We start from the raw sequence: 24,453 nt of genomic DNA on the forward strand, positions 1-24,453 counted from the left end.
CTGTCTCTTCTCTTCATGACGACGTAGTCAATGAGATGCCAGTGCTAGGAGCATGGATGCATCCAAGATGTCTTGTTGCAGTTTGATAGGGGGAAGACTGTTGGTGATGATCATGGTCTCTAAGGTGCCACAAGTACTCCTTTTCTTTTTGATCATGGTGAGGTCACATTTAGCGCATTTCCTCAGCAGGAGGAGCCCACTGCTGTTGCATTTCCCAAGGCCATTTTTTCCCCCGATGACGCCTGGCCACACCTGGTAATCTGCACCAACTCTAGCATTGACGTGACCAAGAATGAGCTTGTCTGCTTTCAGTACTTCTGCAATAAGGAATCCCAGGTCTTCGTAAAATTTGTCCTTGTTCACATCTGGCTTGGTCATGGGGGATGCATAGGCACTGATGCTAGTTGCACATCTTTTCCCAAACAGTGGGAGACTCATTAGCATGAGTCTATCACTCACACCCTTTGGGAAGTTCATAAGCTTGCTGACCATTTGTGTTTTGATGGCAAACCCAACAGCAGCTTCACATTGTTCTTCTTTACTACCGCCTCTCCAGAAGAAGGTATAGCCAGCTCCTTTGTCAGTGAGTTGTCCTTCTTTAACTGGTAATTTTCACTCAGGACCACTATATGGATGTTGCATCTGGCCAGTACTCTACCAACCAGAGCTGTTCTTCTCTCTGGCCTGGCCTATCTGCTGTTGTACAGTCCATTAATAGGTGCACATTCCAAGCACCAATGATGAATGATGTCACCTTTGTCTTTTCTTGTGATTTTCAACAGCTATAGCGGAATCCCTGTCAGCTGCTGTATGCTGACCAGGGCTAAGATGAAGCAGACAATGTTTAGGGCACCTTTTCTAGCCCCGTCCTCATACTACAGAGGTGAGCAGTATGATCCTAAATAGGACTGCAAAGTCACCCAGGGGACTGCCCAATTCCACTGCTGCTTCAGTCCAGAGAAAGGCGATCTTATACCCTGAGCCGCCTGTGTGAGCTCCCTGTCTATCCACCACTGATGCTTTGCTGCTCTCCCATTCCACCGGACTTGAGGAGGAGATGAATAGTTGAAGTCATAACTAGTGTATGAATTGAATTTAAGTGAGGGGAAAGTTGCACAAAATCATCCTCACTCTCAAATGAGCCTGTCTGAATTTAGTGGCACAATGATGCTGAAACATCTGGAGACAAATCTGGATGTAGAAGATGACCATCAGATCCTACTGCACCTGAACTGATACCCTAGGCTGTCCACAAGCTCTTGCCATCCACCTTCACAGCCAGGGAGATGAGCATATCTGCTTGACCGCCTGGTCCACCAGAGGGTCCCCTCTGGTCAACAGTCATGGATAACAAAGTCTGTTACTTACAGTAGCAAGCATAGCCTGATCTATCTTGAGAAGTTTTGGACTGTGCTTTCTCTTCACCTCAGACCTGTCTGCTGAGAGTGGCCCTACCAGGAGTACAAGACTGTAGATGACATAGTTCTGAGGTTCATTGGGACACATAAGCCTTTCCACCACAAAAAACTGCCCCCTTTCCAGTAAAGCCTTTCCCAATTAATGATAATTGCACACACACGTGCGCAGAGAGAGACATAACATGACTAGTGTTGAAAATCTGGGGAACAAGAGAAACAACATCTTCCAGGACTTTTAATACATTCTGCATAATTACTGCTTAATGCTTCTATACCAAGCAACAGGAGTCTTAAAACTACTATAAATTAGATAGAAACCACAGAGAATGGCTACATGGCATGGTTCCTAAAACAAAGGGTGAAATTCCACATGTATATGTATCTGTTCCCTTCCACACCATTGTCCAGAGAGACTGGTTCTAATTTTAGAACATATACTGCAGATACTAGACGCTTGTTGGCATGAGCATCAGGCAGAATACGGCTACATATTAACATTACTTTTGCAAGGCGTATGTTTGGCTATTTGGGAGCCGATCATCTTTGTATCCTGACACCTAGCAGAATATGACAGAAGCTGGACGACGAGATGGATCACTTAATGATTATCTGTTCTGTTCATTCCCTCTGAAGCAGCTAGAAGAAAAGGCGTACTTGTGGCACCTTAGAGACTAATAAATTTATTTGAGCAGAAGCTTTCGTGAGCTACAGCTCACTTCATCCAATGTGTAGCTCACGAAAGCTTCTGCTCAAATAAATTTATTAGTCTCTAAGGTGCCACAAGTACTCCTTTTCTTTTTGCGAATACAGACTAACACGGCTGCTACTCTGAAACCTGAAGCAGCTAGCATTGACCACTATCGAAAGACAAGACACTGGGCTAGATGAACCTTTGGTCTGACCCAGCATGTCTGTTCTTATATAAAAATAAGAGATTTGCAGTGGAATAATGGTTTTTAAAGTTGTCCATAATGCTTCAGCAGCTATTTATTTATTTAAACAGAATGTTATAGAGTAGACTGAATATTTAACCTAATAAAGTACTAACAAATGGCCCAATCCCTCCATCTAGCTGCACTCAAAACTTCAGTGGGAGTGATTGAAAGATCAGGTCCAAAACAGACACAGTGGTACTCATAAAACGAAAGCAGCTCTTTAATTAAGGGTAATATTCTACAAAGGATGAATGTCAGTACTACGCAGGAGTTGTACCAAGTATGCACCACAGCCTTGTGACTGCATATTGCATTGTCCTTTGGTCTAGATCAGTAGTTTTCAACCAGGGTACGAATACTCATGGGAGTATGCAGAGGTCTTCCAGGGCGTACATCAACTCATCTAGATATTTGCCTAGTTTTACAACAAGCTACATAAAAAACACTAGCGAAGTCAGTACAAACTAAAAATTTCATACAGAAAAAATGAGAAAGTAAGCAATTTTTCAGTAATACTGTGCTGTGACACTTGTATTTTTATGTTTGATTTAGTAACCAAGTAGTTTTTAAGTAAGGTGAAACTTTGAATACACAAATCAGACTCCTGAAAGAGGTACAGTAGTCTGGAAATGTTGAGAACCATTAGTCTAGATTATCACTTCCCACAGGCTGGATGGGTTTAGGAAAGGAAATTTCTAGGGATCCCCTCAAAGAGTTTCTCCTTGATCACAGTATCAGCAAGGACAGGGTTTAACTTTATGAAATAGACCACAGGGTCTGTCCTCAAACATGAGGGATCCCAAGGGATCCATGGTGGCCAAGGCTGGACCTGTGCTTCCATGCCAGTTCTAGCCCCTCCACTGTGGCCCTCCCATGAGCTATAGGGTAGTTTGGAGTTGAGCTACAAGGGACTCTCACTGGATGTCCAGACCCCTGAAAGGATTATTCACAAAAGGAACCATCTTTTCTGATCTGCTCTAAAGGAGGGAGGTGACAACATGCATTTTCCACTAGACTCATCTCAGACCACACACTCCTCCCACTTTGACTTCGCCGGACCACACTATTCACCATGCAGAGAGTTCTCCAAATGGTGCCACAGAACAGTTAAGCCCCCCTTCCCACGCATACACAGTCCTCTCCATGTTGTCTTGGGGGTTTTTTTTTTTTTAGACATCAGGCAAACAGTGAACGGCAAATCAACAAATGTGGCTCATGTCTAATGAGGATTTTTAGAAGTGCTAATGCTTTATGATAGATTATTATGCAAAATACCTCCAAAGAGCATGATAAACAAAAAAGCAGTGTGAAATTTTGTAAAAATATTGCCACAGTGGAATACTCCTTGTCAGGTCATATCCTCCATGATATAGATAACAGTCAATACACTCTGATATGACAAATCAGCTACAAAATGGAAGCACACAAACTTTCCTTAATTAAAAGTCTCTCTCTACAAACAGAGTTGCCAAAAGGCCAGTCACAATCAGTTTTTGTACTGCTGTGCTGTTGCCAGTGAAAAGATTTAAAGTGCCTTTTTTTCCCCTGCTTTGGGCCAGTGTTCCTTGTAAGCTACACGCACATGTGGCCACGCAGCAATCTTGTAACAACTGTGTAAGTCACATGGCTGGGAGTGCAGCCAGCACCTGGGCCCTGCTCTGCGTGCCAGGCCCTCAAACGGCCAAAATCACAGCATCTCCTCTCTGCCCCTGGGAAGCAGAATAGGCTTGCCAGCAAAGAGGGGTAAGGAGCATCTTGAGGCAGGCAGGGGCTCGTGGCAGGAGCCGGTAGGGGGGCTCCCTCAAGGGCTGAATTTGGGGAGTGGCTAGTAACCAGGTTTTCTACATCTCAGAGGTGGCAACCCTAGCTGTAAGCTGCATTTATTTAAAGTATTTGCTTTGAAGCAAGTATTTCACCCCAGCCCTGAGCCTCTCCCCAAGCCCGCATCTGCCTCCTGCACCCCAGACCACTCATCATCAACCCCATCCCAGAGCCCTCACCCCTCTAGGGTGACCAAATAGCAAGGGTGAAAAATCAGAACAGGAAGTGGGGGGTAATTGGTGCCTATAGAAGACAAAGCCATGTATATTGGGACTGATCCTATAAAATTTGGACATATGGTCACCCTACACCCCCCCAATTCAGCCCAGAGCTCCCTCCCACACCCTGAACCCCTCATCCCCAGCCCCACCCCAGAGCCTGCACACCCAGCCCAGAGCCCATACCCCCCCACCCACAACTCCCTGCCACATTCCCACCCCCCCAGCCTGTAGCCCCCTCCTGTACCCCAAACCCCTCATACCCAGCCCCACCCCAGAGCTAACACTCCCAGCCGGAGCCCTCCCCCACCCCAACTCCCTGTCCTAGCCTGGAGCCCCCTCCTGCACCCTGAACCCCTCATTTCTGGCCCCACACTGGAGCCTGTACCTCCAGTTAGAGCCCACACCCCAACCCCCTCCCCCAGCCCAGTGAAAGTGAGTGAGGGTGGGGGACAGTGAGCCACCGAGGGAGGGGGAAAATGTACTGAGTGGGGGGCAGGGCCTCGGGGAAGGGGTGGAGCTAGGGTGTTCAGTTTTGTGCGATTTGAAAGTTGGCAACCCTACCCTACATGTAAGCAAGAAACAGGTTCTAATCTCTGTGTGCCTTTTCAAGAAATCTGAAGGTAAAAAGAGTATGTATGCACAACAGAAGAGTGAGTATACTTCCCAAACCCCAGGAAGTGCAATCTTCTATATGTCTGAATTCAGAATGTCTGATCTCCACACAACACAGAGCTGCCCGTGTTCTCCATACAATAGCTCATCAACAAGGTCATATACCTTTAATAATATAAGACAATCTTACAAAAGATTTCTACTAATCTGAAGAGCTCCACAATTTCATTGCACAGCCAAATGTCCCATGATACACAAAATGTCTTTCAGAGCAGAACTGAGCAAACATGCAACATTTTGTGGAGAAAACTATGTAGATGTAGTAAAAAAAAAAAAAAAAATTTGACCACACATGATCCAAATTAGAAGCAACTTCATATAGCCATTTTAAAAATCATTGTGAACTGATACTGCTGGGCTAATATTCTACTAAAAATATAACATATAAAAACAACAATTTTATTTGTGCTGCATTAGTAATACTTATTTTCACTCTGATACCACCACTATCGTGATATTTATGCTGTCCCTGCCAAAAAGAAATACTAAATACAGCGCTAATATGATACAGTGGAAAATTGCTAAACAATAAGATGGATCCCCGAGAAAATCTGATATAGATTTCCTGTACTATTTTCAACCCTTCTCACAAGGGATACAGCAAGATGGCAATGAAAAGTGAATTTCCTGCTGTTACAGCTACTTTGGATGCTCATGCTTCTGTTCCTGTGGAGCCTGCTTGGATCAATTTCAAGAAAATAGCCTTTATCTACACTTTTGCAAAGAAAATACATTTCTGTTTTGAAGAGATGCAGTATGTGTGTGGTGGCCAGTATTTTAACCTGTAGTATAATGTTGTAGTAGCCTACATGTAGTAAACTGTAGCATACAAATATTTGGCATATTGTTGAAGTAGAAATTGTATTTCTTCACTTTCCCAATTTGTTACAGAAGCGTTCAATCTTACCCACAATTCCTAATTTTCAAATACTGTCTTTCCCATCAACATACAAAAACCAACAGTACAAAGGAGCACTTCTCCTTTTAACTGTGTATTAGACAAGGATTTAAACAAATTGTCTGTTCACTCCTTAGCAGCAGTGGGGCCACATCTACTCTTATGTCATCTGCTTCTATTGTTCTGACTAGGAATGATATATACCCTGAGTTGGGCAAGTCCTTCCTTTCTTACAAGAGTAGGTATGGAGGTGTGAAAATATTTGCTCTTTGGCATGAAATTGTAGGTGAGGGCCCAATCCTGCCCCACTGAAGACAATGGCAAAATTGACTGACTATTATGCAGAATAACGTACGGTGTATATGAAAGAAAACTATTCAGAATAATGATGCAACAAGGATTATCCGTACAAAGAGCTTGATACTACTCTCATTCAGTTTAGTGGGAGCAATGTAGGGTAGGAAGTGTGAAAGACAGGCACTGCCTGTTTTTGAAGATCTTTAAATTTGTCTTTTTGAACACAAAAATACCCTTTATAAGCCACACACTCTATATATAGAATTATGTTCCATACGCAAATGAATCAAGATGGCTATAGGAGCCATAATTAAAAAATAATTCTACAAGAAACAGCCAATGTAAACTCCAGGATAGGCCCTGCAGTTTCTTATATGACTCTGGATGACTCATGAGTTGATTAATAATAGGCCAGTTCCTGATTGCCTCACTCGCTGATACTAGCGTGAATACAACAAACAGGATATGACACAATAAGTTCCAATGGAATGAATAAATGTCGAAACTAAAAAGATGACATTTTCTTGTCCACTGAGAAAAGTATTCACTGCCAACAATACTACTCCCATTTTGAGTGCCTGCCTTTTGAAATACCAATGGAACACAAATGTAAATATCACTCTCCATTGGACAAGGCATAGCAACAGTTGTATGGCTGGCCAATAGTGAAGCTGCAAACTTCTTTAATTTGTTCACATGTAATTTCACACTGAAGCTCAGATATTTATAAGACAAAAAGGTGGAAGTGAATTTCTTTGATTATTGTTAAAACTTAGATGAATCTGCTCTCAAAGGGCCCAAGCACACTTTATAAAGTATATTAGGTATAGTTTCCTACCTATAGACTGTAAATCTTTGTTTCTTCAATATACAAGTCAAAAAAGCCCCAAATTGCTATTGCTATCATGATAAACATTGGAAAGTTCTGCTTGACCTTTTATTAACATTTTTCTATACCAATATGGTTCTTTTGCTACAAGCACCCTAAGGAATTATGAAAAATACTTTTTTCTGTAGTTTAGCCCATGTGCACTTAATAGGCTCACAAATATAATGCCATTATAAAAAAGAAAAACTGCCAACACTGCTAAAAAAAATTGTCATAACACTAAATTATTATATAAATATAAAAGGAGTATGTCTGTAAAATATTCACTCAATGAACATCCCAAGGTGATGATTTTGCTATGTTGTTTTTATTCCTGGGAGATCCATAACACATTTGGATATGCCACATGTCACCACATGAATCAGGCAGTTAATGCATGTGCTTTTTAGAAGCAGAGATGTCTTCCCAATAGAATGTGCTATAAAAAAAAAAAAGGTTGAGAATCTGCTGCTTTGTCTGATAGACATAATTTAATGTCTTGCTTATAATGCTGCATCTTAAGGAAAAATATGCACTGTCCTATGTAGTTATTTACAATATATTACTAAATCTATGCAAATCTAGTTCCCTGAGCTTGGTATTATGTAGCAAAGGTCAACAATGTTTGAAATATTTTGAATTATATTCCCAATATACTGTGTATATAGCACTAATATCCAATATAGGCACATATATCTTAATATATTTCTAGATTTTTCTATTCATTGTCTCTTACCATCGGTTTTCATAGATCATCATACAAATATTTTTCTTTAGGAATGCAGAAAATGGTCAATCCAGGTGTAGCTTTCTATTAAGATTATTAATTATACAATCATTAATAAGGCATCAGTTCAAACACTGCATGGTAACTCAGCACTATTTCATAAGTTAAATGATAATATCCAGCTCAGCAATAAACTGATTGGCAGCATCGCTAAATATGGGATAAAAGGGTTAAGTTTCTGTTATGTGGTTAATTCCCTTATCTCCCCCAAGCAGGTCTGCTTTTACTAAAATTTAAACAAAAGACTCCCAAATGTCATTTATCTCATCCAGTTTATGCAAAATATTTCTCCATCTTTTGGGGAAAATCAATGCATCTCGGATTCCATTCATATGGCTTCTTGTCAATTACACTAGTATATCCACATTAACTTCATTGAGACGTCTCCCTTGTAAGAGAACAAAATTTGACTTGTGTTCAGCAAATTGAGAAAACTTATGCATCTCAAAATGAAGTAGGGATTACATGGTTCTCCCTTTTAAGTTAAGAACAACACATTACAACCCATAAACATTCTCTTCAGCTGAACTTGGGTGCTATTTTTATATCCAGTTGCTTAAGGAAAATCTGACCATGGGAAGCTTTATATTTAGTGTTGAACTACTAAAAGGTTCTCTATATATCTATAAGCCATTTAGCCCAATATAAGCTTTGAAAGGTGAGAACTTAATTATGTATCAGTGTGAATGTACTAAACATCTTTCTCAATTTTATGTGCCTATGATTTTTAAAACAAGGATTTTTTTTAAAAATGGATCATAGCTTAGAACTAGCTTATGTAATTACTACTCCGAAAAATTTTCTTCTAATTCTCTGAATACGATATTGCGTCATTTTAGCCAAAACATATGAATAGATTTTAATACACATCAGTAATGGTACAGAATTACATATTTCACATTAATAGATTTTGAGGCCAAAAGGGACCATAATGATTACCTATTCTGATCTACTGAATAATACAGTCCACATTATTTCACCAAGTGATATCCGCATGATGCCTGACTGGCTGAGCTAGAGTATATCTTTAGGAAAGTCATCCAGTCTTGATTTAAAGACTTTAAAGTCTTTATATGGTTTGATACTAATGACATAATTTGATAATATTGTCCTCAGTATATTGGCACATTTAATGAATCACCCAAAGAAACAATACCCTCCCATACCTGCTGGCCTAAATTCAACCAACCTGCTTTGACCCACAGCTACAGAGGCTGTTCACATCTGAAGGACTCCAAGCAACCTGATATTAAAGGGCAATGATAAGAGAATCCACTGGATAGTCTCTTGCAGATGTAATAGGAAATGCAACTATTGTATCTGCCTTGACACCTAATCCCTCTTTCCTGCTTTGGGTTGCGTTGATCAGACTCTAGAATAATTTCTTTTGCCTGATGATGGCCAAGAGAAACCTTGCTATCCTTACAATATTATTGGTGCAAGAGGTAATGCATACCGACTTAAACCTAGCCCTGGTCACTGCAAGACAGCTAGTGACTGCAGCATGTACTAGCTGCCTCAGCAGTTAGATATACCTCTTAATTTGCAGACCATGTCCCCTTGTACTATTACAAAGAGCATGAGCACCAGGTAAGAAGGGCAGGGTTTAGCCCACTAGATGGGCACACACTCCACATTCCTCCCAGTGGAAGTACAGCTGAAACAGACACTGCCACTCCACAGACAGACACCAGGTAGAGGGGAGGATTCTGTCTTGCTACACCACTCAGACTTTTCCTTAAGTTTTTATTCATGTCTTTACCCAAAGTAATCTGCTGTTACTCAAAATTCTTTAGTGAATTGAAGCTCACTGATTTAGTAAATATTTTGGACACGCCATTCCCTCTATCTGTACTTTCCTTTTTTTCTTCCCTACACTGTATTGGTGTCATTAATGTCAGTACACTAGAACTTTTAATGAGTTATCCACACTAGGTTATACTCTTCACCTTGCTAAGAGGACTTTCTGAAGCTTCTAGTTGTTACTGATAACAGTCAGCCTCAAAAATTTCAATCTGTAAATGGGTTCAGATCTCAATTCCACCAAAGTTTGAAGTGTGCAGCCCCAAGATTTTAATTTGGGCTTTAAAACAAAAAAAACCCCAACACACAAAATACTCATTTACTCTAGAGCCTGTGATATTATTTGTGGCACAGGTGGGCCATGGAGTTTTTATATCACGTTAGGGTGGCCTTAGAAAGAAAAAGGTTGAGAATTCCTGATATAGTGCGTACCTGGAGCTGTCTCTAGACCTATGCCCAAATCTTGGTCACTCAAATAGTCCCATTAGCTCTAATTGAACTACCTGGGTTTGCCAGCTGAGTAGAATTTGGATCCTGATGAGGAAAGTAAGTGTTCCCCCACTGTTGCCAGAGTAGGAGCCAACTATGACATGGTCTAAGAGAAGAACATCTCAGTACAAACTCGCCTTAAGAAAAATGCAGATTACACAAACAAAATCAGAGAAGATTACAGTAAGGCTTCTAACTGATAGATGTTGATTACACCTGTTCCTGGACAGTTAGACTTTGTTTCCATCAAGTCACTTTGCATTTACACTTATGATATTTATGCAAAATAATTAATAATTCCTTCCTTAAGCAAAGACTTTGGTCAGGATTGGAAGTGAATTTGGTGGTGTCATTATAACCCACTTTTGTGCATATCATAGAAACACTACAAAACTCAGCAAGGCTGGCTATATATGTATGAGGGAGACCAAGTGCTAATTTAGAGTTCAGGGATTGTGGCCTGGACACACAGTAACTACACTCTCTGTATCCCTCCAAATTGCTTACCCAACCCTGACACTATGCTGTTTTTGGCTCTCCCATTGCACATACTGCCTTACCCATTCCACTCCACAATGGGTAGAAGACTTGGAAAGGAAGTTAACATTGCTTGGTTTATTAGGATTACCATTAAGAAAGCCTCTGGAGCCCATAAGGACTATGCCACAGAGAATGGCTGCTCCCAGGGTCTGTCCTTGGAATATCCGCTTCTGCGGTTGCTAAAAGGGTCTCCATGGCTTTGAGGATAGGGGCAGCTGCTCCATCCTCTTTCAATACTAAAATACACTAAATTTTGCCATGTTATGCTTCCCTCTTCCCATGTTAAGGGAGGGGAGCATCAGACCCGCAATCTGCAGAGCCTCTGGAGATCCTTTTGTGTGTACAGTCAGTGTAACTAAATCAAAATGTAAAGTTATTAGCATTTATTACTAACATCATCCTACCCATATATTGCCTCAAAATACAAACACCGACCCCTTCAGATTTCTTGACATGAGGTTAGCATTCAGCACATTCATTATTTTGACAAATAAAAATAATAGTTAAGATGACAAATTGGTCGATGACAGTAGGGTAACCTGAATCTAGTTGTATATTTAACTAGTGAGCCATTTTAACATGCTACTCCTGGACCTAAACAAAATGAGTAGGCTAAATTAGTTTATTTACCTAAGCGTTGTTAGTTTCAATCAGTCAGATATGAATTTTCAGATACTTACATAACTAGCATTAAAAAAGAGACATATTTAGTACTACAATTGTTAACATAACAAAGGCTATAGGATCCAGATACTATTGCATTCTCCCAAAAGTGCTTAAATAATAGCCTAAAATCTGAAGAATTACTTTAATACTTCAATAAAAATAACCCAATTCAAACATTTTCAAGGAAACAGAGCTCCTTGCTCTAGGCTACCGAATAATGGCTGAAAGAAAGTATATAGCTTGTCACTTCTGATTAGAGAACTGTGCCTCTGTGCTTTGAATGAGAGGCATGTCTGGAAATAGAAAGTGCAGATATTAAATTTAATAAAATAATGTGGAATACAATATATATGAAACTTGACCAAGTATAGCACAGAATGTAACATATATTAGCCTGCTCAGTCAACTACTGTGGCCTAGCATCTAATGACAGACTTAATTTCTATTTTCAAAGGCGAGTATTACAAAAAAATACAATTTTCAGATTATACAAATATTTTATCAGACTACATAACAAATTAAACCAAAATTGCCTGACATATCTAAATGAATGCATAACAATAGTAGGAAATTACAAGGACTTCAAAACTACCCAGCTTTAAAAGTCCACAAACCTATCATCTTTGAGGTTATTATAAATAATTAGTTACAAAGATTCTGATGCTGAGATTTCATAACATCATATTAACTACTGAAGATATATTTCTTTCCAGTTTCAAGACCTTATTCAGATTTTTTAGCATGAGGACTCACAATTTACATTCTGCATATTGTGGAGAAAGTGCCTTATCTCTGATTGCTTCTTTTATCTAGCATTTCAACACAAATAATAATAAATAATAGTGTTTTCAATACATTAGCCCTCAGCATGTATTTTTGCTATTAAATAACAAGCTACAGTACCTCCAGTTTTCCAGCCTCCTACCCCATCATGGAACCACACAGTACCCATGACATGACACTCTTAAGGGATTTAAAAAGCAATTCAGTGAGCTAATCCTAGTAAACCCAGAATTAAAGTTCTTGTTTTCATATTTCACTTTCAAAATATTTAGAACTTTGACAGATATGACATTATGTTTTCATTAAAACAGCTGATTTCAAAATGCTGCACTGTGCAAAAAACACCATAAACAGTTTATGATGAACTGCCACACTCTTAATTAAAACAATAAATCCAGTGCGCAATATTTGTGCAGCCTCTGGTTTGACCTTTGCCTCTTGCTATCCACTACCAAAGCCGCTGCCTCATTCTGTGCACCAGATGTAGAAGGTTTTAAAACATGATCTGAAAGGCACTAAAGATAAAATAGGAGAAAACGTGCCATTACTCTTTGCAGTTATGATTAATTCAGTTCATATTTTACAATCTGGTTATGGAGTAAAACTGCAGACTTTACATCAAGTATTTGCCATTCAATATACCTAATGTATAAAAATGCCTGATATTTTAGAAAATGGCACAGGGCTAATTCACAACCACCACAAGGAGGACAGAAATAGGAATAATAAAAAAAAAATAGGACAGTGATTAGCTATCCATCTAAAACAACGAACCTATCTCAGCCATTTGATGGTCAGTTTTGCGCAATAAATATATGTGTTACAACAAAACAACCCAGCCTCTCTCTTATCTCTGTATTACCAGATTTTAGATTAAAATATCCCCTTAAATCTATCAGGTCTGCTCCTTGAATAGGAACCAGAGGGCATAAATTATTACTATATGCTGTAATGATAGTAAATTTGTTGTGCCTTCCTGAAGACAAAGTTAAATGCAGTAACAACTCTGAGACTTAAGTTCAGAAACTGATCTAGGAGGCTGGACTGAAGGCTAGTGTGGTCCAGTAAGCATTTATAGAGGGGAGAAGCTGAATTCAAAAGGCTTCATCCCATACACGGTTACTCATCAGTCTCACCAGAATAGAGAGGTTGACTTCAGATCATTCATTACTTCAGATCTCTGACTACTAATAGAAGTAAAAATTTGCCGGATCAGGTCCCATAGCAGAAGATGTCATTCAGCCAAGCAACCCCTTTGGGCCAGTCTGCAAAAGCATCAATTTACATTTCCCTTCAGTTTCATAAGGAATCGGCTTCACAAGCACCAAGAGCTATGCTACTTCATGTTCATTGTAAATGGGGAGTGATATAGAGATACGGTATTCAATTTCAGAGGAAAACAAGTCAAAATGTTTACATTTTCCTGAAGTAACAAAATTGGGATTAAATAAAGGTTCCCACATGCCCTAGGTACTTAGAGTTTCCCAATTCCACACCACACTGTAATGGAACAAATTCAACACAAAAACCTCCAGAGAATTAAAAAAGAAAAAATACCTTACTTTGCCAGTTCTCTTGACTTGTTTGGAAGCAGGGGTCATAGCTCGCTCTCTTCCTGAAGACTAATTTACAGGCACATCATTCTGCAAGAGAAAAAAAAACTACTTTTAAAAAAAATCCCAATTGCCCATTAAGAAAAGCAGATGGGAGCAAACACACACACACACAGAACTTTCCACTGGTTTCAGATCCTCTAACACGACAACTCAAGGCTGCTTTACTATACAAAGCGAGACACCTCTCTGTTGGAGAGCACAGAACTGTGGCATTTTATTATATGCAAGGAACTTGTACATATGTTCTGCATGGAAACAAAAGTAAACCAAGCCTTTTATGTTTTCAGTGGCCATCAAATCAGATATAGGAGAATTCTTACTGAAGGACAAGGTATACAATATAAACATTGTTTGCATTCATGATTTGCATGATTTTGTTTTTTAAAAGAAAAGGCAAGGAGATTAGCTTAAAAATAATTCATCATGAAGTTCTGTTTTCAGAGCCTGGCTAAACCAAAAACACACCACTGGGTTCAATCACTCAAAAAAAGAGTTTTCAAAGCATTCTTCAGCATGGGAAATAGGTATAATCAGGTGCAGAGTTGAGCCTTGTATCTTTATGCTTCTCTTCCCTCACATCACTATTGTGCAAGAGCTTCCAATGGGTGATGTGTTAAACTAAAACATTTCTGAAGAGATTTTTGAGTTCTAGAAATGAAATGCATATATTGCTTAGCTTGTTTTAGATGCATTCTCGAATGTTTAAAACAAAACTGCATTTTTCCTTGGGTCTATAAAAAGGACACCAAATTTATTTTCACTTGTGACTTAGTGTAAGCAGGACTTTGAATATACATCTCAACAAGTTAAAAAGCTTATGTTCAGTACTGACCCACTGTGCCATATAGAAAATGTTATTTCAAATAGAATTTTAGGATATTGTATAATGACGAAATGGCGGGTACAGCCTTTGATTAAAATTCAGCCTCCACATTACAACTTGGAGTTGAAAGTCTAAATGAAAATCTGGGGTATTTGCTTTTCTTTCCCCTTATAGTTGTAAAAAGATAGAAGAAAACCAAAACACACAGATGTGGTGGATGATGACAGCGACACAGAGGCCAATATGTATGTGTGTCTTCAGCTGACCACAATTTTCAACAGCATTTCATATGTACTACTGTCAATGCAGCTCTACATATGTGACACTGACCACACCGCACCTTATACGGGATGGGAGGAGGGATCTTGTCCCTCTTGCTGTGGGGTCAGAGAAAGAGAGGCACAGACGCTTCTGCAAATACAGAGTGGGTCAGCCTGGCAACACTGACTCATCCGTCAGGAAGAAGAAGGGCTGGGAAGTTGATAAAGGGCAAACCTGGTGGGAGAAGCCCCTTTTCTCCAAACTTATGACCATTCCTTTAGAGCCCACCTTAACCTTCATGGTGGGGTGGGGGAAGAAATAAGGTCACAGCAATGGGTTGGCTGGGGACCAGGATAGAAAAAGCGAGGGCTGGCAGAAGCCCCTGGTAGATATTGAAATGATAATGGAGTTGTCAGCACCATACATTTTTATCTGCCGGGTAGTCCCAGATATCTAATAATAAAGTTGCAGCCTGATTAAACCCATATCCATTGCCTCCTAACCTTCTTTCAGTATAGCCTACAGGGATTATCCTTTGATGTGAGAAATATCCAGATTTAGAGCCTAATCCTGAAAACCTTCTACATGCTGTACTCATGTTGAAACCAATGGGAGATCCATATCAAAAAGCAGCCATCCAGGGTCTATCCCTAAATTCAGTGTGCTAAATCCTTTAGTGGCCGAATTGCATCAGCAGACAATAGACCATAATTTGTCTATTGGCTCGTATTGCCAGATAGGCAAATTAAACAAAGCACTGAAACCTAGCACAGACTATAAACCCTCTAAATCAAGAGCTGGAAGACACTTTAAAGCCACAACACAACTAGCATGCGGTAAGGAGGAGGAAACAGTATCTCAGTACACATTTGTATGTGAAAGCCTCAAATATTATGCAGAATTCCTTATGGGAATGTGCCCCTTAATTCAGTTATCTCAGGCCATGCTAAGTGAAGAAGGTTAAACCTCAGATGATTTGAGGTCAACCTTACCAAAAAAAGAATCACTGCACAGCATTTACTTATATTGTAGAAAAGTGAATGTGATTAGTGTCCTGGGTATAGGACTAGGTCCCAGGAATTCCTGAATTCTGATCCTTACTTTGACACTGTAGCTTTCCACATTTTGTATTCTCTGCCTTCATTTCCTCATTTGTAAAATGGGGGGGGGGAATACTTGCCTCCCTTGCAAAACTGTTGGAAGAAGCAATTAGCTAATGTCTGTAAAGCATGAGGTATTCTTGTAGCATGTCCATAATGTATGCAAAAGGGTAACATTTTCAAAAAGCACTTAAGTAAATTAGAAACCTACCTCTCATTTTCAAAAGTGAAAGCCAAAAGAAGAGAATAGGGCAATGAAAATTATTAGGGGTATGGAACAGCTTCCATATGAAGAGAGATTAATAAGACTGGGACTTTTCTGCTTGGAAAAGAAATGACTAAGGGGGAATATGATAGAGGACTACAAAATCATGATTGGTGTGGAGAAAGTAAATAAGGAAGTGCTATTTACTCCTTCTCATAACACAAGAGCTAGGGGTCACCAAATGAAATGGACAGCAAATTTAAAACAAAGAAAATAAAGTCTTTCTTCACACAAAGCACAGTCAACCTGTGGAACTTTTTGCCAGAGAATGTTGTGAAGGTCAAGGCTATAACGGGGTTCTAAAAAAAAAAAAAAACCAACAACCTAGATACGTTCCTGGAAGATAGGTCCATCAATGGCTATTAGCCAGGATGAGCAGGGGTGCAAAACTATGCTCTGAAGCGTCCCTAGCCTCTGCATGCTAGAAGCTAGGAATGGGAAACAGGGGATGGATCACTTGATTACCTCTTCTGTTCATTCCCTTGGAAGCACCTGGCATTGGCCACTGTTGGAAGACAGGATACTGGGCTGGATGGACCATTGGTCTGACCCAGTATGGACGTTCTTATGACTTAAGCAGCAAGGTTTGTAATTTCCTTCTGAAAAATGGCACTTAGACATCTAAGTCATTTTGGAAAACTTTAGCCAAAATCTTTAAAATATTGTACAAATATAATTGATGGAACTCATTCTAATTGCACCGGATTTCTTCATATGATTGAAGAATGTTCTTTGTTATAGCATTAAAGGGATCGTTAGCCCTTTCAGTACAGGAAGGACCATTACCACTGTACCAAGATGGATCAACTGCCTTACAATTAACACCCATGACCTTCAGACTTCACCTTTGTTCACTTGGCTTCCAATTCCCCTCACCTTCCCCTGTTCTCTACTCTACCCCACTAGCTCCCAGTCCCTCTCCACTCCCATTTCTGCTCCCAGCTCCTGACCAAGCTAGTCCCAGTTCCTCCCGCAACAGGCTTCTCATTGAATCTCAGTCTTGTCCCAAGCTCCCAGGTCCAGTTCAAGGGTCACTGCCTCAGTTCCAGCGCCAAGCATTATAATGGTCAGCAGCTGCCAGGAGGAGCAACTGAGGGGAATGTCCTGCTCAGCCCCTGAAAGTGCTGTACTGGAGCATGCTCAGGATAGAGGGAATCTTCTGAACACTAACCTGACAAACTCTAACAAACCTCTACTGAGTATGTGCAAACTGAAATTGTTCCAAGGCTCATAACGTGGCCAAATTTGGGTATTTTTTTTCTCCCCACTGGAACAGCAAAAGGCACTTCCCTGAGACAAATGCCCACGGTCAAATCCCTGCTCTAAACACATGGAGGTGCTAAAACAACATATTTTTATCTCATTTACTTCATGGAAATGACTGAACAATTTTAGTTGAAACTTTCCAAAAAATTCAGACTGAAGCAGACACTTGGCATGGAAAATTTCAGTCTGAATGGCTAAAAGTTTAACAAAAACTTTTAGACAACTGAAAACAGGGTTTTATAATGGGAAGTGATGGGTAACCTAGAATAAAGGTGTTGCTACCAACACTACCTATAATAAGTAATTTTAAGGCATACACCAAGGAGTTTATTCTTTTAGAAGAAAACATTGTTCTAGTGTGCATTTTACATATACACACACAATTTAAATATACTGTAAGTAGGAATTTTGCCTAAAGATCCATTCCATTCTATTCCAGTGTCCAGTAGATGCTTTTCAGAAGAATATTTTGAATCCCTGAAATGATTAATTCTCTTTCCTTTCCCTTCCTGGAAGTCTATTCAAAGGAGTTAGTCAATTTTGATCAGGATTCTGGTGTATAGTCACTGTCTCACAAAATGGCTTTGCACAGCTAAGTAAAATAGTCGAGTTCGGATTCAGAAAAAATATTGATTGTATAAGAAATATGAATAGCATCACATCTATATACTGAACACAGATTGGGATAGGAAAATATTACTGCAGGTAACAACCTCCCCTTTTCAACCGTGAAACATCTGCAATGTTATCTCCTGCTCAACAATATTTACACTAAGTAAATCCACAAAGTAAAAAATTATATTCAGAGGGATGAAGCAGCCCAAACCAAGTGCCAGAAGCATAGCCATGTGACAAACTCAGAGGTAAGTGCAACTGCTCCAAAGCTAAAACTACAACCACCTGAAGAGCTGACTGAAGTCAGATAAAGGGTGTAAAATACCATCACCCATCTCTGGGAATTTCCATTAGGTCTCCTTATGGTCAGCGAGCTGGAGACAATAAACAGGGTTCAACATGATGTAGAAACCACAAGACCACTGTCAAAAAATACTTCTTGAAATTCTTTAAGCTGAAATTTAAAAAAAAAAAGAGAAATGGAGGGGAAAATATAAATTCATCTCTAGCTTTGCCTTATCATAGATCATCACTCCTACACTTAGAGCTCTGAACAGGTTGTCCACCTCATCTCACAGAGAAAAATGCATTGTGCACAACAAACAGGATTCATGTTCTTATCTACTGTACATAATGAACCAACTATTTGCCAGGATTTTTTTAAACATTGAATTATGCTAGCCATGCCTGATCTTCAGCATGGCCAACCCCTTCACAGATGTGAATGACTTCAACGGAACATACTAATACTCAGCATCTCTGACAATCAAGCCACAACCTTGTTCCCTTTTTCCAAAGTGTGCTGACCAGGGGATTGGAAGTCACAACACCTGACTTGTATTGATGGTTTTGCCTCTTATTAATGAGGAGACTTGAACCTATCACTTAACTTCAGTTTAAAGACCCCCATCTGTAAAGTAGGCATACCACCAACTACCTGAATTGGGATGTCTGCAACTCTCTTAGGACATGTATACACTTACCTCTGGAGTGATCAATCCAGCGGGGGGGGGGGCGGAGAAATCGATTTATCATGTCTAGCGAAGACATGAGAAATCGACAGCTGAGCGCTCTCCCATCAACTCCAGTACTCCACCGGAGCAAGAAGTATAGGTGGAGTCAACAGGGGAGCGTCAGCAGTCGACCTACCACAGCGAAGACACCCTGGTAAGTAGCTCTAAGTACATCGACTTCAGCTATGCTATTTTTGTAGCTGAAGTTGCGTAATTTAGACCAATTTAGCTCGCCCCCCAACTGTAGACCAGGCCTTGGAGTCGAGATACGATTTCACTCTGTCTGTAGATTCAAAACAACAACTCAGTCTTGTTTGCCCTTCAGGACTGGGACATTCCATTATGTTTGCAAAATGCTCATGGCATATTATGACTGCTTTTGGAAGCAAATCTATCCAAATTTTGTCCACTTATTATTAGTAAAGTTCTCTTGTAACTAAAAGTTCTTTAAAAATGAAAATTAAGTTCTGTATAATAGACCAAAAAGAACAGAAATCCCTAAAATCTAGAAGCAGACCTTAAACATGCCCAACAGCATGGAATTTCTGCAATATTTATTTCCAGTGTTCCTAAATTATTCCTATTTTCAATATTTTTTTCTTTTGACAGACTCTGAATCTCAAAGGATTAAAGAACTTGTGAAGAGTGAATTGAAAAGAATGAAATATCAGCTGGAGATACACCCTCATTTAACCTTCTGTCAGAGGATTTCAAGGGAACTAGACAATTGAAGATCAGGATGTGGAGCAAAAGTGTCATTCAGGCCTATGGTGCTAAATCATAGAATATTAGGGTTGGAAGAGACCTCAGGATGTCACCTAGTCCAATCCCCTGCTCAAAGCAGGGCCAACACTACTAAATCATCCCAGTCAAGGCTTTGTCAAGCCAGACCTTAAAAACCTCTAAGGATGGAGATTCTGCTACCTCCCAGTTCCCTCAGCCTCTCCTCCTAACTCATGTGCCCCAGCCCCCTAATCATTTTCATTGCCCTCCACTGGACTCTCTCCAATTCATCCACATCCCTTCTGTAGTGGGGGGACCAAAACTGGACGCAATACTCCAGGTGTGGCCTCACCAGTGCCAAATAGAGGGGAATAATCACTTCCCTGTATCTGCTAGCAATGCTCCTTCTAATACAGCCCAATATGCTGTTGGCCTTCTTGGCAACAAGGGCACACTGCTGACTCATATCCAGCTTCTCGTCCACTGTAATCACCAGGTCCTTTTCTGCAGAACTGCTGCTTAGCCAGTTGGTCCCCAGCCTGTAGCTGTGCAGTCTTCCTTCCTAAGTGCAGGACTCTACATTTGTCCTTGTTGAACCTCAGATTTCTTTTAGCCTAATCCTCCAATTTGTCTAGGTCACTCTGGATCCTATCCTTATCTGAACTTGCTGAGGATGCAATTAATCCCAATCCAGATGACTGATAAAGATGTTGAACAACCGGCCCCAGAACCGACCCCTGGGGCACTCTGCTTCATACCAGCTGCCAACTAGACATCGAGCCGTTGATCACTACCTGTTGAGCCCAACAATCTAGCCAGCTTTCTATCCACCTTATAGTCCATTCATCTAGCCCACACTTCTTTAACTTGCTGGCAAGAATACTGTGGGAGACTGTATCAAAAGATTTGCTAAAGTCAAGATATATCACATCCACCTCTTTCCCCATATTCATAGAGCCAGTTATCTCATCATAGAAGGCAATTAAGTTGATCTTGCCCTTGGTGAATTCATGTTGCCTGTTCCTGATCACCTTCCTCTTCTCCAAGTGCTTCAAAATGGATTCCTTGAGGACCTGCTCCATGATTTTGCCAAGGACTGAAGTGAGGCTATAGTTCCTCAGGTTCTCTTTCTTCCCTTTTTAAAATATGGGCACTATATATGCCCATATTTAAAATATGGGCACTATATATGCACAATCATCCAGGACCTCCCCCGATTGCCACGAATTTTCAGAGATAATGGCCAATGGCTCTGCAATCAAATCAGCCAACTCCCTCAGCACCCTTGGATGCATTAGATCTGGACCCATGGACTTGTGTAGGTCCAGCTTTTCTAAATAGTCCTTAACCTTTTCTTTTCACCACTGAGGGCTGCTCACCGCCTCCCCATTCTGTGTTGCCCAGTGCAGCAGTCTGGGAGCTGACCTTGTCTCTGAAGGTTGAGGCAAAAAAAGCTCTGAGTAAATATAAAGATGCAATCCACAAGGTGGCAGAATGTAAATATGACACTGCATTGGCTCCACACTTGCCTCACATTAGGCTTCAGGCCCATTACTCAGCTTTTTCTTCAGGATGGGTGGGGATTTCTCAGGCAGCCTCCAAGATCTGAAGACAGTAGCGTGGTGCCATGGCAGCAGGACGCAGGTGCTATACAGTGACTGCAGGTAATGCAACCAGGAAAGTGAAGTTGAATATAACAGAGAAGGAAGTGTGTCTCCAAACAGGCTTTCAAGAAGCCTACCATTCTCTTGACTCACTTAAAGCTAGAGATATTATTTTATTGATCTTACAAATAAGAAAAAAAAACAACAACACCACCACCTTACTTGATGGCCATTTACTTTATTTTTAAAAGCAGAGAGAAACCCAGGACAACTGGATAAAAAGGCAGCCTAAAACAAAATCTGCAGTTTCCATATAATACTACACATGGACATGATAGGCCCCTTTCTGCTTGAAAACAATCTGAGGTTGGGGACAGAAGAAAGAAGGTCCCAGTGACTTCTACATGGTGTCTCAATAACAAGTACAACATATAGGTGAGATCCATATTATAACAAACAAATGTACTAAAAAAGATTAAAATTTCTAATATTTGAATAATCTATGTTATTTGCCATCTATTTATAGAGGGACACCATGTTCTAATGTAAATAGAATCAGTGTCCCTTTTAAAGCTGGTGAGTTTCTGTAGGGATAACAAGTATATCTAACAATTTAATTGTGGTAATTTGAAGCAATAAGTCAATTATAGACAACTGGTGTTACAACTGAGCTCTCTCCCACTACTCAGTTGTCTGCTTTATGAATACCCTTGAATCAACTAATACACATGCCGCATATATATGCACATGCACGCGTGCACACACTTCAGTTTTCAGAGGTGCCAATGACATCAGCTGTAGAAGGAAGTGATCTGAATGCAGGATTATTTTTTGATTATATGGAGTAAATTTAAGATCACAAATATCTGCCAAAAGAAAAAAATGTATGTGTATGCTAACATTATTGCTAACATTATCCATTGATCCTCCACCATCCGAGACCATTCATTGACTTAAGAATTTACTTGTACAAAGAAAAAAAGAAAATGGTTGATTGCACTGGACTCCAATCAAAATGCATACAGTTAACTTAATATTGCCCAAGGTGACCATTTAGCATCACTATTACATTTTTATGGCTTTGTACAAAAGTTAATAACTTATGGTCTGAAGTTCTTTACTTGTACATTTAATTCCATATAATGTTACCAACTGACCCAAGTAGTACAGGGTGTGTGAGGTGCTTAGTGCTTTCAACTCTCATTATCTTCCCTGGAAGTTCCACACATGACCGATTACATGATCAGTATCTACTTGCCAGTTTTGTGGGACTTCAATCAGTCAAGGGATTCTTATCCCCTATCTTTTAGGAAATCTTCTTTAATGTTCTCCTAGCTCAAAGAGTTGAAAAAGATGGATTTCACATTCTTTTACAATAATGAAATGATGCATGCTTCCAAACTGGATGTTTTTCTGGTTGCAGTTTCCTGTTCTTGGAGAGATATACACATATATTTGGGACTGAGACCTATGGGGTCGTGGTAAAGTGTGGAATGTCATGTTCATTTTGTATATCAGGGAGAGAGAGAGAGAGAGAGAGAGAGAGAGTGTGTGTGTGTACTAGAAAAATAATTTTAATATTTGTTTCTTCCTTAAAATTAAATATCTGAATTCAAACAAAACTTCTTTTTCTTAGCCTGAGATGCCAGGCTGCTTTTCACTTAAACATAGGTGGCTACATGGGTTTGCTGGATCATACTAATCAATGAACAATTATTTTAATTCCTGTGATGCTAACAAAAAGTACTAAACACAAACGCATTGTCATATATTACATCAAAGCTCAATAGAAAAGATTCCTGCTCTTTATTTGTGTTTAGTACTTTTTGCTAGCATCACAGGAATTAAAATAATTGTTCATTGATTAGTATGATCCAGCAAACCCATGTAGCCATCTACGTTTAAGTGAAAAGTAGCCTGGCACCTCAGGCTAAGGAAAAGAAGTTTTGTTTGAATTCAGATATTTAATTTTAAGGAAAAAACAAATATTAAAATTATTTTTCTAGTATACCCTTACTACTTGCCCTACCACCCTCGTTACTCCTTCTACACTATGCTGAAACTCCATTTAAGGTTCAAACAGATTTATAATCTTCTGGAGCTAACAGCACTGTCAGTCCACAGATAAGAAAGCAAGAAAGCAGTTCAATGCCCCTGCATGAACTGCTAGATACCTCTTTTGAACTAGGGCCCAGAAATTTAAGGCTTGTTCTAAACTGTTTGGAGTTCAGCCATCAGACTAAAGATGACAAGTTATTAGTCATAGTACTACCGTAGTATGTAGGAGTCTTCGTCACAGATCCAGACCCCATTGTGCTAGGCACTGTACAAATACAGAACAAAAAAAAAGTCTCTGGTCCAAAGAACTTCCCATATATTATCATCATAGGTAGGATAGAGGATTCCCTGGATCACAGATGAAACTACTATAAACTTCATATATAAAAGGGGGATTTCTTAGCAAACTGAGGGAACAAGCACAAAAAAAACACCTTATTTACCTTGTCTTGCATCCTATTACTACAACCTCATATAGTTCATCTCCTCTCATCTCAGTTGTAATTCTGCATTACACATGCAGAATGTGGCAATGTGCAGTTGTCACTGTAAATGACTGAAGAGTCGGAAGCAAAAAAAAACAAACCACCACCCTGATTGAGTTATGACCATGTGAAATACCCCATTACTCTGGTGATTGGAAACACTTAATCTGTAGTGGTGTTTAAACATATGGTTGAGGTGACCCAGATAAAATGGTGAACAATTGAATACGATACACTGAGCTTTTCTGAACATTTGGAATTATTAAATTGAATCTAGCAGACTTTACTCAAGCAAAACTTCCACCAAGATTAATGGGAATTGTGTATGAATAAGGCCTGAAAATTGTGTCCCTTTTTAAAATTAGCACAACCCTTAAGCAGTGGACAAAGAAACATTGCCAAAAAAATTCCCATCAAAAACTCATC

At 39.7% G+C, this 24,453-nt stretch overlaps 1 long non-coding RNA gene across 9 annotated transcripts in view; it reads right to left on the bottom strand.

Moving 5' to 3' along the window:
• Window positions 1–5,163: 5,163 nt before the first annotated feature.
• Window positions 5,164–24,453, bottom strand: part of LOC119841299 — a 67,118-nt gene continuing 47,828 nt past the window's right edge. The window contains exons 4-7 of one of the 9 annotated variants that reach the window (XR_006275105.1): window positions 18,430–18,598; window positions 13,761–13,841; window positions 7,867–7,941; window positions 5,164–7,569 (exon numbers count right to left, since the gene is read on the bottom strand). This is a non-coding gene — a long non-coding RNA (uncharacterized LOC119841299). Of the gene's footprint in view, window positions 7,570–7,866; window positions 8,306–8,665; window positions 12,714–13,760; window positions 13,842–18,429; window positions 18,599–24,453 lie in introns of those variants that run through there. The other 8 variants (XR_006275102.1, XR_006275104.1, XR_006275100.1 and 5 more) reach the window with 8 other exon arrangements.

The sequence above is a fragment of the Dermochelys coriacea genome, chromosome 12 (genome assembly GCF_009764565.3).
Source record: "Dermochelys coriacea isolate rDerCor1 chromosome 12, rDerCor1.pri.v4, whole genome shotgun sequence".
Lineage (NCBI taxonomy): Eukaryota > Metazoa > Chordata > Testudines > Dermochelyidae > Dermochelys > Dermochelys coriacea.